This window comes from Triturus cristatus, chromosome 10 (assembly GCF_964204655.1).
Source record: "Triturus cristatus chromosome 10, aTriCri1.1, whole genome shotgun sequence".
Classification (NCBI taxonomy): Eukaryota; Metazoa; Chordata; class Amphibia; order Caudata; family Salamandridae; genus Triturus; species Triturus cristatus.
In genome coordinates, this window is record NC_140593.1 from 93,601,202 (window position 1) to 93,613,318 (window position 12,117).

The following is a 12,117-nucleotide window of genomic DNA, read 5'->3' on the forward strand; positions in this document are numbered from 1 at the left end:
GAAAGTGGGTGACCTCATTAGAAGAGGAAAGGAGAGTAAGCGCCGGTGTAAACTGTGATCATAGGTGGATACAGAGATAAAGTTGACCGCAGAAGCCGGTAGAAGGTCAGGAGAGGTCACCTTACCTCTGCGCATAAGGTAACATGATGCTTTTCCAGATGAAATGTGTCAGGGAATAGCCAGGAGAGAGAAAGATGGCGCCTGTCACAAGCAAACTTTAAATTGTTCAAGTTGGAAACAAGTCACAAGACCCGACGCACAGAATACGTATCCTTCCAGTAGCAGCCCACTGGGCTTTTTTTATTTCAAAATATTTTATTCATATTACAAGCAAGTACATTAGCATTTCTGTTACAAGGTTAGCCAAATGTAGTTTGTAGAGCAGTGTTTACAGGCACTTTGAAATATGTGTTTAGCTAATCCCCTCTGACTTGACTTGCTGAAAATTAGGCAAAGGGTGAAAGAAAGAAGCAGAAGAGAAAGCGGTGAAAGGAGGATACACGAAAGGTTCTGTGATAATGAGACTAATTAGACTTAAAGTCGCGCGACAAAGCCGTCACCCCGCTGGGTTGCTTGTGGCGAGATTGGTAGTCGAGTCAGCCCACCCGTCTCCCCGTAGGGCCATGGTAGTAGCGCTCCATCTTCTCGTCCCACTGAGGAGGGGGTGTCGCCGAGAGGAAATGGTTTCCTGGGGGTTCATAAGAGTCTAGGTACGTGTCGAGTGACTTCCACATCCCCCTGGTTGCTGGCCTCCAGGGTGAGTTCTGTAGTGCAATGTTATCCGCGCCTCTCAGTTGACCCAGCCTCTGTATGATGTCTTACTTGTGTCCTTCCAGTTGGCCAGGACCATTTTTACGGCTGCGGTCAGCAGCAGGTCTAGTAGGTCTTTGTCCTCTTCTGATCTTCGTTCTGTGTTCATGAATGTGGTGGCGAGAGAGGGCAATTCAGGTGTTAGTGTGCAGCCCCGTGCTTTATTTATGAAACCAAAGATTTTCTCCCAGAATGTTTTGAGTGTTGGGCAACGGTATATAAGGTGTGCTAGGTCCCCCTTTTCCTTGCTGCAGTGCCAGCATAGTGCATCTTCCCTGAGGCCTAGTGAGAATAAGCGTGCAGGGGTCCAGAAAGCCTTATGGAGTAGCCAGAATGTAGTTTGTGAGAGTACCAGGGAGATTTTGTTGCGTGAGGCAGAGGTCCATAATATTGCCAGTTCCTGTTCATTAAGTGTCCTATTGCTGTGTTTTACCCTATAGTTGATTGTCTTATCGTTAAGTTTGGTGGATTTTGGGCGTAGAAGTTTGTAGAAGTGTGATACCTGGTGTCCGAGTCTGTTGATTTTTGCCATGTACTGTGAGATAGACGGTTTAGCGGGCGATAGTTTGGCTTTGGATAGGGCTGTTTTGATTTTCAGAAAGTTGTAGAACTCAATGTCTGTTAAGTCATGTCTAGATTTCAGTTCGGCAAAAGTGGTGGGATATCCCCCTTCTTCTAGTTGGTCTGGGTGGGAAATACCTTTCTCTAGCCATGTGTTCAAGACTAGACTTTTCCCCTTATAGCGGATCTTGCTGTTGGCCCAGAGTGACTCCATCTTAGAGCCTTTAAATATATTGGTCAGTTTTCCCAAGAGGATGGCGAGTGGGGGATACCCCCGGATGAAGAGTTGGCTTAGTAGGTTAGAGAGCCGGCTAAAGAGATGTTTGGGCTGACTCAGTCTTTCATCCTTGCTAATGTTAAGAAGAGAAACGTTGATAGACAGGCCTGTGTTGTACACTGCTTTGGAAATGCGTCAGCAAGCCCTAGCTAATCGATTGAATATCGGTCAGTCAGATACAACGGGCTAGACAAAAGCAATAAATCCATACTGAGCAATACAAACCGCAGTAGGAACGCACAGCAAGCAGTTTTCTAATAAAATACTTTAAAAAAGCCATTAAATACAGCTGATCATAAAAATATGAGAGACCCATACAGCAAATAAAAGTGCGTCGGTTACTCCATGTTCCGCGCCGCCCCCTGCTTTCTAGCACATATCGGCCAGTCCATTAACTACGAGGAAGTCAGAAATGTGGTTGAGTCTGTGAGGCGGTAGCAAGGTGTGCTTTGCCAAGCGCGACTATCAGGAAGCGCGCCCTTAGGACTCGGCACCCCCCGCCCCTGAGACACACCCTTTAGGGGGAGGCGGCGGCTTGGCCGGCAGCCGGATTGGTAGCCGGTCGGCAGTTGTCCTTCCGGGACATGCAACGTTGGGCGAACGTGCACTTCCGGCTGGGATGAGTGGAGGCGGGGCGTGGGGGCTATTTAGGCCCGCTTCTCTCCTCCACTCATCCTCTCTTCCTGCTGATACGACGGCGACTTTGGAAACTGCAGTGGCGTAGGCGTTGGCGTGTTGATCGTGGTGGTGCTTCGGATCTCTGTTGGCGAGTCGTCGGGTCTGCTGCTCGTTCCGGTGCCGTGCTGCGGGGTGCATGCTGGTTAGCCCACGGGTTCCTGCGACGGTGTGCTGGTCGGCGTCGCGGTAGTCAGGTAAGGTGCTTGGGAGGGTGTGGACTCGGGCACAGCTGCGGGGGTTCCGCGGGCGGCAGCGTGGAATTGTGTGCTGCTCCCTCGGGGCTCTGGGCGTGTCGTGGTGTCCCGCTCCCCTTTGCATCAGCGCGGTAGCCGGGGTGTTGTTTTAAGTCGAGGGACGTGGGAGAGGTTTACAGAATTGTTTAAGCTTGTCGTGTTGGTTTCACACAGCACGCAGTGTTGGGGTTTGGAGCGGGAAGTTGTTAGCGATTCACCTCCGTTCCTTTTTTTTTTTTTTTTTTTTTTTTTTTTTTTAAACTTTATTTGTAGTTTTGAACAGTTATGGAACAAACCAAGTTACAGTACCAGCAATGTCAAAGAATCAATGGTTATAGGAGGCACACAGTCCGGAATCAATCATTGAGCTCAACAGATGCCCGTGCGGGGCCCATGTAGTAATTCAGGCAGAGGCAACGGCGGGAAGGAAACAAACAAATGAGTAAGCAGACCCAGCAGGATAAGAACAAATATCCCATTCACGCGATGCATGTAGGACCCCTCCTTGTATTCAACCCCGTTTCACATCAAGTCTCTAGGGAGCCCGCCCAAACCCCATCGGACAGGGGGGCGTACAGCCACTCTGCTGGCCGAGGCAGCCTCACCACTCACTCCTCGGTGGCAACTGCCGCCGTCTCCTGTACAGAGGCCCCCCCCCACTGGATCCTGCGCCAGGAGGTACCCCACCAGTGGTCCCCACACATCTCTGGGCCGTGAGGCTCGCGGCAATAGCTCAGCGTAAGTGGTGCTTTGCTCCTGACAAAACGTCATGTCCGCCAGCCACTCCTTGAATTTCGGGGCCCGGCCCCTACCCCATCTGCAGGCCACTCTTCGCTTCGCCAGGAGCAAGGCAATGGCAACATATTTTTTATGGGTAGGGGGAATACGTGCCGTATGACCCAAGAGCGCAAGTATCGGGTCTCCGTCCAGTCGAGTCCCTATCATACTCCCAAGTGCCGTGAACACCTGTTCCCAATAGCTCCGCACCACAGCGCAGTTCCAGGCAAGATGCAGAAAGCCCGCCCCCACCTGGCCACATCTCCCACAGCGATCATCGGCAGCCAGCCCAAAACGTAGTTTCCTGACCGGTGTATAGTAAATCTGGTGCAGGAATTTGAAATGTATGACCCGGAACCTACTGCTAGCAGATATTTGTGCCGTCTGGCGACAGCAGTATTGCCATTGTTCATCCGTGAGGTCGCTGCCCAGCTCCCCCTCCCATCGGGTCCGGGACAAGTCGCGCTCTCTTGTGTCTCGCTCGCGCATGGAAGCGTATAATCTGGACACCAAATGCCCCCCATCCACCACACCCAAAAGCAGATGCAACGGTGCGAAACACTCTGGCTCGCATGGGAAAGAGGGAAGCAATGAACGCATACCCTGCCGCAGCCGCACATAAAGAAAGACATCGAGCGGCGTGCCCGCCGTGCCCTGCAAAAAGTGTTCAGCAGTGCGAAAGGTCCCTTCTCGGAAGAGGTCTCCCCAAGTCGCGACCCCCGCTCTGATGCAGAGATCCTGAAACCCCTTCTCCTGTAGCAATGTCAGACTTGGATGATACGTGAGTGGTAACCTGGGGGAGTACAGGAACGAGGCTCCCATGAAGGCCGCCAGACGTCGCCACGCCTCCACCGTACCGGTGATTGTGGTGGGTGCCACAACAGGCGCCTCCTTATAGCCATGTATGAGACCAGTAAGGGGGATGGGGTCGGCCAGCCAAGCCTCTACCGCTATCTGCGGCATATACCGCGGGGGACGCATCCAATAATAGGCATAATGTGCCTGGGCACATAAATAGTATAATTCAAGGTCCGGAACATCGAATCCGCCCTGAGCGTACGGCCTGGTGAGGATAGACCATTTCAGACGTGACTGCTTGCCGCCCCACACTAATCGTATCAGCTCCGAACGCAGCGTGGCGAAAAAAACCCGTCCAGGGTAATAAGGAACGTTGAGGAAAAGGTACAGAAACTGCGGGAGCACCTTCATTTTTATGAGCGACACACGGCCCGCCATTGATAATGGCAGAGCGATCCACTTCGTGACATTGGTCTTGAGCCGCTCCACAGCCGTGCCGTAATTCGCCCTAATGATCTCATCCCTATCTCGGGTTACTTGAATTCCTAGGTACCGGAATTCTTCCTGGCACCACTCCAACGGGAAATCAAGGGGGAAGGGGGTCACCGCCGCCGTGAGCGGGAACACCACAGATTTTCCCCAGTTGATGCTCACTCCGGAGAGTCGCCCAAATCGGATAAACTCCCGCAATATGGGGTTTATGTTGTCTTGCGGGTCCCTGATGTATAATGTGATATCATCCGCATAGAGCGAGATCAATATTTGCCGCAGGCTGCAGCGGAACGCCTTGTCATTGTGCATCTGTCGGAGCCGAGCAGCTAGCGGTTCCACAGCTAATGCAAATAACAGCGGTGAGAGCGGGCACCCCTGTCGGGTACCCCGCAAGATCGGTATCTGTGGGGATAAATGCCCGTTGATAATCACACGGGCCGTCGGCTGATTATACAGCAAGTGCAACCAGGAAAGAAACAGTTGAGGGAAACCCATCCGTCGGAGGACCCCGAATAGGTAGTCCCATTCCACTGAGTCAAACGCCTTTGTGGCATCGAGAAACACAGCGGCTAGTGGGAACTCCTGATCTACCATCTGCACCAGGGAGAAGAGCGTCCGGAGATTATGGGATGTTGACCTCCCGGGCACGAACCCCGCTTGGTCCGGTAGGACAAGTTTGTCCATCAATAACGTGAGGCGGTTCGCCAGCACCTTCGCCAATATTTTGGCATCGCAATTAATTAGCGAGAGTGGCCTGTAGGAGTCGCAGGAGTCTGGGGCCTTTCCTGGCTTCAGCAACGAGGTGACCACCGCCTCTCTCATGGACGGCGGCAGCACACCCACCTCCAGGGATTCAGTGTACACCTCCCGAAGGACCGGCGCCATCACCTCAATGTAACTCTTATAAAACTCTGCAGGTAGCCCATCGGAACCCGGCGCTTTCCCATTTTGCAGCTGCATGATCGCCTCCCGCACCTCGTCGAGTTCGAACGGGTGACACAGAAACTCGCGCTGTGCATCCCCCAACCACCCCAAGGCCACATCGTCCAAGAAATCAGCCATCTCAAGTGCCCCCGATCTCTGAGACGTGTAGAGTGAGCGGTAGTGGTCCACAAATGTGTCCAGTATTGCACGGGAATCTCTGTGAACCGTGCCATCCGAGCTATGTACTTCTAGTATGTGGGCACCAAAACGAGGAGGGCGCGTCACCTCCGCGAGAGCCCTCCCGGGACGCTCTCCCTCTCCGTATCTGCGGGCCACCCAATACTTCCCACGAAACTTCAACTCTCGCTGCGCCTCAGCCTCGTATTTAGTGAGCGTTTCACGAAATGCACCTTGTGCTGCCTCCGCCTGTCCCTGACCCATCTGGCCCTCTAATTCTTTCAGTTCTTGCTCCAGGCGACCAAGAGTGCGCTGTATATCTTTAAGTACTCCAAAGCTCTTAGAGAGACAATAGCCGCGTATCGTCACCTTAAAGGCCTCCCATATCACCTCCACACTGCTGACCGAATCTTTATTGCGTGCGAAGAAATCTAGTATCAATTCCTCGAGTTCCGTCTGAAAGACGGCATCTAGTAGCACAGTGGGCTGCATTCGCCAGCGCGGTCTAGGAGCAGTATACCCTGGCAGTGCAAGTGATAGTTTCACCGGACAATGGTCCGAGTATGTCCTGGCCAAGTGTGAGGTTTCTCGTATACCCGAGGCCAGACCTCGGGATAGCAGACAATAGTCGATTCTCGCCCAACTGCCCAAGTGGGATGTGAAGTGCGAGCCCTCCCTCCCCAAGGGATGCGAATATCGCCACCCATCAATTAACCCTTCGTCCTCGAGTATGCCTGACAACGCTTCCCTGGATTTAGTGTAATGGTGCGGCATGGGGTGAGAGCGATCCTGAGCGGGCCTGAGGGCAATGTTGAAATCTCCCCCCCATATTATGTGTGCAGAACCAATCGTCAGTATTTTTCCCCATATATCATGAAAGAAGTCTGGGCTATCCGTATTCGGGCCATAACAATTAGCTATCGTGACAGAGTCCTCTCCTAACCTGCCCCAGGCAATCACATAGCGGCCTTGTGGGTCTGAGATCGTACCTGCTATCTTGCAGCGCAGCTGTTTTTTAAAAAGGATCGCCACCCCACGGGCGTAAGTGGAGTAGGAGGAAAACAGCCGATGTGCTGCCCACTTGCAGGCGAACGTGCTAACCACCCCCGGGTCTAGATGGGTCTCCTGCAACAGCGCCACTTGAATTCTCTGTCTGTCTAGGTATGCCAAGATTTTCCTGCGTTTCCTCGGGTCCCCCAATCCCCACACATTCCACGTCATTATGTTAATCACGTCATTACTCTCCCGGGCCATCTGCGCTACAAATACACATACCAGTCCTGCATAGTAAATCCCTACATACCTCCTCTGTCACACCACAATTGCTACCTGAATACCGAACCCCCATGAACATCCCCCCCACCTCCCACTGAAGCATCCCCAACTTGCCAGAATCCCCAGTCCCTCCCCCCACCCGCAAAACAACGAAAACTGCAATACTGTTAGGTTTACCCATACTTAAGTGAGTCAATGGGTGCTACCCGCTGGGGTGCAACCTCTAGGTGGCAAACCGGGTATCCCCTCCCCCTAAGCCCGCTGGTGAATGTAGGGGCAAGCCCTATGCGGGTCAGGAGAGGGTGTTCGGCGTGGTCCAAATGTTACGCCCACTGGCGTGGGCCTTTCTAAGTCCTTCGCATCAGCTGAATAATAAAGATGTGCTGCGCTAGGCCCATCTGCAGTCCGCCACTCCCTCCCGGCCATCCTGCTCACCGTCCCCTGGCCAGGGCACCCCCGGCAACAATACACGTCAGTCCTGGGAGGTTGGGCCGCCCGAGGCGGGCAGCGGATCAGAGCAGCCGCCGGATCGTCTGAGCTGTTTAAGGAAGTCTTCCACCTGCTGTGGGTTAGTGAAGAAGTGCTGTCGGCCCTGATGGGTAACCCGGAGGCGCGCCGGGTACAGCAAAGCATAGTCTACCTGTGCCTGTCGCAGCTTATTTTTCACCGCCATGAATTTGCGCCTATCCTCCTGCACTGCAGCCGTGAAGTCTGGATAGATAGAGAAGGAGACCCCATCGTATTGGAGCTGTTGCTTACCTCTCGCTACTCGTAGTACTGTGTCCCGGTCTCTGTAATTGAGAAGTCGGGCAATGATGGGGCGAGGTGTGCTTCCCGGCGGAGGGCGGGGGCCCAGGGACCGATGAGCTCGTTCCACGATGAATTGGGAAGAGAGCTGTTCCTTCCCAATGGTTGCAATCAACATCCTCTCCACATAATCCTCTAAGCGGCCCGTGTTTGTGGACTCCGGTAGCCAAAGAATGCGAATGTTATTGCGCCGACTTCTCGCTTCTAAGTCTTCGTTCTTGGCTGCTATTAGTTTGAGAAGTTTATCCATTTGTGCAACCTGTGCCGAGACCCGGGTGGTGGTATCCTCTGCATCTGAAATACGGCGTTCTGTCTCACAGATGCGATCTTCATGTTTGTCGAGCTTTTGCACGATGGCGTCCATCCGGGTAGACATACCATCCATTTTCTCCCCCATGGTGGCGAAGCCCTGCCGGACCTCCCGGAGAAGCGATGTCAGCTCCCCCGCACTCTCTGCAGGCCCTGCAGCCCGATCCGAGTCGGCCATCTCCACTCTCTCGGCCGGAGGGGCACGGCCCGTCTTCTTCGCCTCAAAGGTGAGGCGAGATTGTCGAGCATCGGCCTTCCCCATCACCAGGCGCCACCAGGGGTGCGATATCGAGCCCCGCGCGGAAAGCCACCAACCGCGGCCTCAGTCGCCGTTCTTCACCGTCCCGGGTCCTCCGATGCTCCGGGCCACCCCCACACTCCAGTCCAGTCTCGCGTTCTTAGCGCCGGTGCGCCGTCCCCCTCGTTCCCAGGGGCAGATGAGGCTCTAAAGGGGGCCGCGCCAGGGGTCCTCCGGCCCTGTGCAGTCACAATCACAAAAAATGTCGCACTGCTGGCAATGGGCGATAGTTCACTCACAGTCCTCCACTTGTTCCCTGTCCAGCGTCCTCAGAAGGAATCAGCAGGCCCAACCCTCGACGAGAGGCTGAAGGGGCTCAGTCATCCACGGCCAGTGCGGTCAATCTCGTGCCCCAGCGCTGCCTCCCATGCGGTTATGGTGGAGGGTGCCGGGAAGGAAGGCCTCAAAGCAGGTCGCGGCACTCTCCCCTCTCCTGCTGCACTCGGGGGGGCTCCACCCAGCTCGCACTACAGGCCCACAGCGAGCGAAGGGGTGCAGTGGGACGTCTCACCCAGCAAGCCTCTAGGCAGGCAGCGTCCGTCGCGGAGCCCCGCTCCGATGCGGCAGCCGGCCTGCAATCCTCGCCGTCAGCACAGCTAGGGCCTCCGTCACACAGCAGCTGCGGTCGCACTCACCCGACCTCCGGCGATGTCCAGCGCAGCACAAGGGTACCGCCACCTCACCCTTTCCGACAGCGCATGCAGGTGTCTCAGGTCTCCCAGGTCGCGTCTAGCAAGTCGACCTCTTCAGGGAAACTCGACGTATCTCTCTGCAGCCTGGCGGCCTGCGCGCCTCGTGGGAAGCCGCGGGCTCCCGTAGATCAGTGGCCGGGCTGCTCCACCTCTCCGATTTCCGCCACCGCAGCCGTCCAGCCAAGAGCGCTCCCGCTCGTCAACCGAGGCCCCCCCGGCCGTCGGAAGTGGCCGTCTGGTGGTCGGACGGTGTTAGGGCATGCAGCCTCTGCAGGCAGGCCGCGCAGATCGCCGGTGGGCAGGATAATGTTCGGATCAGTGCGCCGAACTGCAGGAGCCTCACATAAGTGCGGCCATCTTGCACGGCGCCACCTAGCGCCCCCCACCTCCGTTCCTTAATCGGGTGTCGAGTTGATCGATAGCGCGTCGCTCCTGGGGACACAGGGTGCTTTTTGCGCGGGAAACAGTCGCGTCCGGGGCCTGCTTTGTTCAAAGATCAGGGTGGTGCGGCGTCAGGTACCGAGAAAGCATTTAGCGGCGGGAGCGCGTCTGACTTAGAAGCTGCGACAGCGAGGGTGATTAAAGCAGGCAGGCTTTCCGGCTTCGTAGCTTGGGTGGTCGGGGCTAGGACTGTGAGGGGCTGTGATTGGACTTCGAGCTGTGGGGGATTAATCAGTTTGAACTAGCTGCTGCAGCATGCCTCCTAAGAGAAACCAGAAAAGGAAAGAAGGAGATTCGGAAATCGCGCAATTATTAAAGCTAGTGCTAGCTAAGATGAGTAGGGAGGAGGACAGCGAGGGCGAAAATCCTGAGGATGCGGGAGGTGAGGCTCCCGAGTCGGACAGTGAGGGGGGGGCAGAGCCAGTAATGCCTGAACGCCCGCGTAGGGCCATAGTACCGCCAAAAGCGGCCTTCCCTCCATTGGTGAAAAAAGCAAGGGGTGGCAAGAGGAGGAAGGTCGCGAAAGAAAGTGAAGGGACTGTGCCTGGGGGGCTGGATTTACAGCCAGATGGGCCTCTGCGGCCATCAGCGCCTGCGTCAGCAATACCTCATACTCCAGTAGCCCCCCTGCCTACTCCTGCGCCTCATACTCCAGTAGCCCCCCTGCCTACCCCTGCGCCTCCTAATCCGGTAGTCCCTCCTATAGCACCGGTATTACCGCCTACACCACTCCCTGTAATACCTGAGCTGGTAGCGGCTCCAGCAACGCCACAGGAGGGGTCAGTGGTGGCAAGGGACGATATTGGCCTGATTTTGGCAGAGATTAGGGGGGGCTTTCAAAGCCTTGGCGCCAGCCACAAGTATTCCGGTGCCAGAGGTTCCAGTGGCGCCTTCACTACCAGCAGCGCTGCCAGTAAGACAAGAGGTGATAGCGGGGGAGAAGGTGCCCGATACGCTAGGGGGAGGTGGCCAGGCTGTTAACTCGAATATTTCGGAAACGGTGGCCACACTGTTGGCTCAGCTGGGGGCGCCAGCAATGACTAATGTTGCAACTGCCCCATGGGTGCCTCAGACAGGAGGGGGGGTTTTGGCGGAGCTGAGCAAGCAGGTGGCACTGTTAAGTAAGACACAAGAGACAGCGAGCAATGCGACTGGACCAGCGGTGGGTCAAGCGGCCCCCGCGCCTTCAGTGCCTGAGTTGCCCTCTGCAGGTAAGGTGGTGGAGGGCACAAGTAATGGGGGCAATGAATCTAAAGGGTCAAGGGGCGTTGTCAGAAATGTGGTTGAGTCTGTGAGGCGGTAGCAAGGTGTGCTTTGAAGCCAGGCTCTGGGAGCTAGATGATTTGGGCGTGGTACTTCAGTGCACAGGTGTGAAGCAGAGAGATTAGCGCTTCCCTTGACACCAATTCCACATTCTCTCCTTGCAGGTAATCTACACGGCCCCCTCATCCCCCGCCCCCGAAGCCATGTTGCATCAGCAGCCAAAAGAAAGCTTTCAAAAAAACACTTCTCACTGCACTGACATAATGCGATACACTAAGGTGAAACGGTTAAGCACGTTAATGAAATACGCTTTTTCAATTTTGAGGAGGCCTTCTCATAATTTTACACTTTTGCTGCAGGATGTCTTTAAAAAATAAAGCTGTTTCTAAAATTAGGCGTATGCAGGATAACCTAGCTACTTCCTTCCTGTAACTTCAATTGACCTTTAAATAAAGGCTTGCCTGTTTATTTAACTTATGTCTCAATGTTAGTGCTGAGTGGAGAAAGCAGAGGGCCAGTGCTGCTGTTGACCACGGGCCGGGCCGCAAGCTTATATTTTAATACGATCAAATCAACAATGTAGGTGATGACATTTCCACACATTATCTATCATTAGTGCGCTGTATACGTTTACCCGAAAACTTTGTGCAGATATATTTGTCATTTCCATTGAAGGTGTGTTGTCTGCAACGGCAGTGCACTCCCATACCATACCATATCGGAGTTGGGAGCACACGGCTTCATATGCCACCACAGTTTGCCCTTTGCATCATGGCAAACGCAGTACAAAATTAGCGCTTACTGCAAAATGAGCTGTAGTTTTTCACCAAAGTTGGTGCAGATGGTGCTGAATATACCTCTAGACACGCGTGTTTCTGTATTTATCCTTACTCAGTAGATAGCAGCGAAATTTCACCTGGGGTTGCCTGAAATGCTGCCAAAATCTTCACAGCACCACTCCGGGCACGCAGGTGCGTCTCGAACGCTCGTAGATTGCTGCTCAAGGGAGCCTTTTAAACGGAATAGGGCTGGGAGCACACTGCCTCGCATCCCAGCATAGTTCGCCTGTGTATCAAGGTAAATGCAGTGCACAATTAGCGCTTACTTCAAAATCAACTGTCGTTTTTCACAAAAGTGGGTGCATATAGTGCTAGCGTCCGCTGTTCTGTACTGATGGACGAAATCCAGAAACACACGTGTCTAGAGACTCCAATGTGCACCACTCCATTCTACCACTCCGAACTACCCCAATCTACCCCACTCCAATCTACGCCACTTCCCCACTCCGATCGACCCCACTCCACC

The 12,117-nt window shown here is 54.4% G+C and overlaps 1 protein-coding gene across 3 annotated transcripts in view; it reads left to right on the top strand.

Moving 5' to 3' along the window:
• UBE2E1 (ubiquitin conjugating enzyme E2 E1) overlaps window positions 1-12,117 on the top strand; it is a 461,740-nt gene that overhangs the window by 403,658 nt on the left and 45,965 nt on the right. The window lies entirely within an intron of this gene.